A 5,647-nucleotide genomic window follows, 5' to 3' on the forward strand; every position below is an offset into this window, starting at 1 on the left:
TATCCTCACAATGTGAGCCAGAATAAGCCCTTCTCCTGTAAGGGTTGGTTTGAGTTTGCTTTCATAGCAATGAGAAAAGGAACAAATAAAATCATAGGGCAGGTCAAACTAGAATCCACAGAATGAGAGATGATATCTGCAAGTCAAGTATCAGATAAGGGACTTGTACCCAAGATAAATAAAGTCTAAAATAGTCAGACCATCCTCATTTTAAATTGAGCAAAGGGTATAAGATAGACAAATAACCCGCAGCACATGAGAAGATGCCTGTGTTACTAACCACTAGGGAATTCAAGTCAAACCACAATGGGACACGATTACACCCACCAGCATAGCTGCTTTAGAAAAGACAGACAGAACCTAGTGCTGTCAAGGATGTAGAGAAGTTGGTGGGTTGTAAAATGGTTGTGGTCACCTTGAATAATAACTTGGCTGTAGTGATATTTTGTTTGTGCTCTAACAAATAAAGCTTGCCTGAAGATCAGAGTGCAGAGCTAAGCCACTAGATGGCCATAGTGGACAGGCAGTGGTGGCCACACATTTAATCCTAGCATTCAGGGGACAGAGGCAGACGGATCTCTGTAAATTCAAGGCCACCCTGGGCTACATAAGACCGAATCTGTTTAAAAGAGAAGCAGAGCTCTCACAAAGTTGATCCCAGCACTTGGGATCACATGCCTTTAATCCCAGCTCTAGGGAGGTGGAGACAGGAGTGATATGGCTGAGTGGAGAGAGGAATCTAAGGCAGGAGGAGACAGGAGCCCAGAGGCAGTCTGAGGATTCAGTCTGTGATGTAGGAGGGTCTTCTGTTTTGTCTTGATTTCATTGGTTAATTAAAGAAACTGCCTTGGCTTTTTGAGAGGGCAGAAAATTAGGTAGGCAGAGTAGACAGAATAGGATGCTGGGTAAAAAGCAGAGTCAGGTAGACGCCATGGCTCTCCTCTCTGAGACAGATGCTGGTTAGACTCATCCCGGTAAGCCACAGTCAAGTGGCAATCCAGATTATTAGAAATGGGTTGAATCAACGTGTAAGAGCTAGCCAATAAGAGGTTAGAAATAATGGGCCAGGCAGTGTTTAAATTAATACAGTTTCTGTGTTATTATTTCCTGGGCTAAGCTAGCAGTGCAGAAGCCGGGCAGGATGAAAAGCAGGCCTGCTCGCCTCATCACTACAAGTCTGAGATGCAGTCTGAGGATTCATAGAGATAGGATCTCCTCTTCGGTCTGAGCATTGGCAGAGGTAAGAACTGCTCTGCTTCTCTGATCCTTCAGCTTTTTCCGTGAGAGCTAACTCCAGGTTTTTATTATCAAGAACAATTAGAGGGGGCTGGAGAGATGGCTCAGTGGTTAAGAGCATTGCCTGCTCTTCCAAATGTCCTGAGTTCAATTCCCAGCAACCACATGGTGGCTCACAACCATCTGTAATGAGGTCTGGTGCCCTCTTCTGGTCTGCAGGCATACACCCCGTCCTGACTTTTGTATACATAATAAATAAATATAAAAATTAAAAACTTTAAAATAAAAGAACAATTAGAATTCATGCTATACTTGGAAACTCTTCAAAAATATTAAACATAGTTGGACACGGTAGCACACACATATTTTCTGCTATGGCCAGAGATTCACAAACTGGGCAACAGAGGAAGACCCTGTCTGGAAAATAAACAGATGCATATACATATAAAAAGCACACACTTTCACAGGACCCAGTGATCCCACTCCTGAGGATACAAATAGTGCACACGGGAAGCATATACACCCCCTAAATGTGCAGAAACTTAGAAAAGAGTAAACATTTTTTAAAAGCTTATGTCCACAAGTCAATGTGTGGACAAAAAATGTATACAAATTAATATATGAACATGAAAATAAATATTGGTTTATTCTAGACTGTGGACAACTTGTACTATCTGAGAAAATCACTTAATTGTACTGACCTCACAAGTTAAAAACATCGCACAGCTAAAGTTATAACACAGGCAAACCTTGAGAAATAGTATTGCCAAGTGAAAGCAGCCACCTCACAAGACCTCGTGGGCTTATTCCATCATCATGAAATACTTAGAATAACTAAATCCACAGAGACACAAAGACTCGTGGTTTCCAGTGGCTGGGAGGAGGAAGCAATAGGAAACAACTGTTATGAGCGTGGACCTCCGCCCGGGTGAGGTTAAAACACTGTCAGAGGAGAAGTGAGTCAGTTACTGTAGCTCACACATGCAACCCCGGCACTCCAGGACTCCGGCAGAAGGGGTACCATGGATCAAAGCCACCTGTGCTACACAGCGAGCCCTTGTCTACACACACACAAAATCGGTGATTTTCCTGTACTGTGGGGAATACGTACTAAAAAGCACTGACTTGGGCTGGAGAGACGGCTCAGCAGACAAGAGCACTGGCTGGTCTTCCAGAGGACCTGGGTTCCATTCATAGGACCCACATGACAGCGCACAACTGTCTGTAATACCAGGTCCAGAGGATCTGACACCCTCACACAGACATACATCCAAGCAGGCAAAACACCAGTGCACACACAATAAAAAACAGATTAACTTTAAAAAAAAAAAGCATTGACTTATAAATACCTGTATTTCATATTATAGCTCAAAAAACAACCAACCACAAGAACAAAGATTACTTGACAACTTTACAGAGAAAGTGGCCAAGTGACCAAACTAAAAACTGCTGCGGTGTTCTGAAACCATAACGTATATCCTGTGCAATAGATGTTGGATCTGTTTGTTATTGTTGCTGCTGTTTTAAAGGGGGTTACAGTCAAAAGACTGCATGAATCTCAGAAGAGACTTTGAACTCTGGGCTGTAAAACATTGTTGTGACTGTTACAGACTATGGAGTTGGACTAAATGCATTTTGCATTATGATATTTTCACAAGGTTATGGGGGCCAGGGAGTGGCATGTGGTGGTTTGAATGTAATTGGCCTGCATAATCTCATAGGGAGTGGCACTATTAGGAGGTGTGACTTTGTTGAAGTGAGTGTGGCCTTGTTGGGGGAAGTGTGTCACTGTGGGGCAGGCTTTGAGATCTCCTATGCTCATGCTCAGCGTCTCATCTCAGTTCACTTCCTGCTGCCTGGAACATATAGGACTCTCAGCTGCTTCTCCAGCACCACGTCTACCTGCATGCTACCATGCTCCCCGCCATGATGATAATGGACTGAAACTCTGAAACTGTAATGAGCCACTGTAATTAAATGTTTTCATTTATAAGAAAAAATAAAATAAAAGCTGCTGCAAGCTGGGCATGGTGGTGCATAGCTTTAATGCCAACAGAGGCAGGAGGATCTCTGTGACTTAAAGACCAGTCTAATCTATATAGCAAGTTCCAGACCAGTCAGGGCTACATAGTTAAACTCTGGAGAAAGGAGGGAAGAATGGAGGGAGGGAGGAAGAGGAGAGACAGACAGACAGACAGACAGACAGACCCTGTTATGCTCAGGATCAAATGGGAAGTCTATGCAACTTCCAATACCCTTGAACTGAAGTTATAATTCTCTTGGCTCCGTGCCCCTCTCCAACCTCTTCTTCCTCCCTATGTGCACATCCTGTGTCCTGTGTGTCAGCCACACAACAGCCACCATCACCTCTACATCCCGGGGTTTCTCTGATGCCAAGCCTTTGCATACGATATGCTAACCCTCCACCACTGTGCCTGGTTAACTTCTCCAATCCTCCAGCTGGGGGCAAGGCAGCCTGTAAAGCGTCTTTATGCATGATGAACAGCAACCATCAACAGAGGAGAATTAAAGGGTGGTCAACCGACCAACCGGGATAGAGGAAAGAAAAAAAATCATACGAAATATGAGATTAAAAAGAAATCTGGCCTTAAAATCCCCTCAAAATAGTACACTATGGGGCCTAAAAGAAGTCTTGTACTTGCTGCCAAACCTAACAACATGGGTCTAACCCCTTAGACCTACATGGCATCATAGTAACCATCATTAGCACAGAAGATGTTGATACCAAGCGCTAGTCCACTTAGCTGTCAAAATAATTCCTTTAAACAGGTGCTATCTTGTCTGACTTGAAAACAGGGGTACAACCAATTGGAGCCAAGCCTCAAATCTAGACAGGTAGGCTCCGCCCTGTGCCCCAGCCAGGATGATCTATGGCCCTTGGTGGGAGCTGAACTACGGTCTTCACTCGGAGCTAACACATAGATACTTTTGAGAAATCTGAATCTTTGGCTAATAGAAAATGGCTGTTCACTTGTTTAGCAAGTGTTTAAGCATCTCCTGTGTGCTCAGCACCATTCTGGACACAAAGTCAGCAGAACACAGATGCTCAGTCTCTCCATTGACAGTGGAACCCCTTCTCGTTCATTCCCACCTCTGTTTCAGGAGATAAGATGGTTAACGCCACCCAGAGTAATTAATTTCCTTCTTGGATATGTCTTTGATCCTTTTTGTTCAGGAGAAAGGCCTCCTTGAGGCTTCTGGCTGAAGAGGTCCAGCTGTGTCTGTGACTCCATAGAGAGACAGCATTTCCGAATGGCTCACTCCAGTCTCCTCCCCTTGGCCATTACATCACTTCATCCCTCACCTCGTCTCTGCCAACAACAGCCCTCCATTCACCCATGCCCTCAGCCTCTTAAGCGTTACCAGGTAGCAGGTACATTGCTGGCCCTATGGATAAAGAAATGAAGTCAATAAATCCTTCCCTCAAGAAGCGTGTGGTTCTGGGACTGGAGAGATGCCTCAGCAGTTAAGAGTGTGTGACTGCAGAAGTCCCGAGTACTAGCATCTAGGTCAGGTGACTCACAACTACCCATAATTCCAGCTCCAGGGAGATCTGACATCTCTGGTCTCTGTGAATACCATCACTCACAAAATTAAAAATAGTGACTTCTTTGTTGTTGTTTTGCTTGTTTGTTTGTTTGTTTGTTTGTTTACAAAGAAGTGTGGTTCACTGGGGAAAGGTAACATTTAAAAAAAGAGTGTCCAGCCCACCATGTTTCTAGGTGACCATGCTGTAATAGAACATTGGTTCTCGAGTACCTCAGTGTCATGGCTTCAGAATCATTCAATTTTGGTTCTGCCAATTTTGCATAATGTCCACCAAGCATAGGAAGATAAGAGATGTTAAGAACCTGGTACCATGGGCTGGAGAGTTGGCTCAGTGGTTAAGAGGACTGGTTGTTCTTCCACAGGTTGTGAGTTCAATTCCCAGCAACCACAACCATCTGTAATGAGATCTGGCGCCCTCTTCTGGTGTGTCAACATACATGGAAGCAGAATGTTGTATACATAATAAATAAATCTTCAAAAAAGAAGAAGAAGAAGAAGAAGAAGAGGAAGAAGAAGAAGAAGAAGAAGAAGAAGAAGAAGAAGAAGAAGAAGCCGGTACCATCCAAGCTGTAACTCTAATGACTTTAGCTCAGGACTATAATAAATATCCGTCCTATAGGTGTGTGTTCTACAACCTTGATTCCAGCCCACCACAGAACAAAAATATTTGGAAAAAAAATGACAGTGCGAGAAACCAAGGGAGTGGAGTGTGTGTAGCAGGGATGAGCTACCGTGTTCCTCCCCAACACCACACGGATCATGTGTGGTGGCACAGTCCTCTGATCCCAGCACTGGTGGGGAGAGGCAAGAAGATCAGGAGTTCAACATGATCTTCACCTAC

General features: G+C 44.0%; 1 protein-coding gene across 1 annotated transcript in view; it reads left to right on the forward strand.

Moving 5' to 3' along the window:
* LOC101985370 (histone H2A.V-like) overlaps window positions 1-5,647 on the forward strand; it is a 40,678-nt gene that overhangs the window by 9,892 nt on the left and 25,139 nt on the right. The window lies entirely within an intron of this gene.

The sequence above is a fragment of the Microtus ochrogaster genome (assembly GCF_000317375.1).
Source record: "Microtus ochrogaster isolate Prairie Vole_2 chromosome 14 unlocalized genomic scaffold, MicOch1.0 chr14_random_1, whole genome shotgun sequence".
NCBI lineage: Eukaryota > Metazoa > Chordata > Mammalia > Rodentia > Cricetidae > Microtus > Microtus ochrogaster.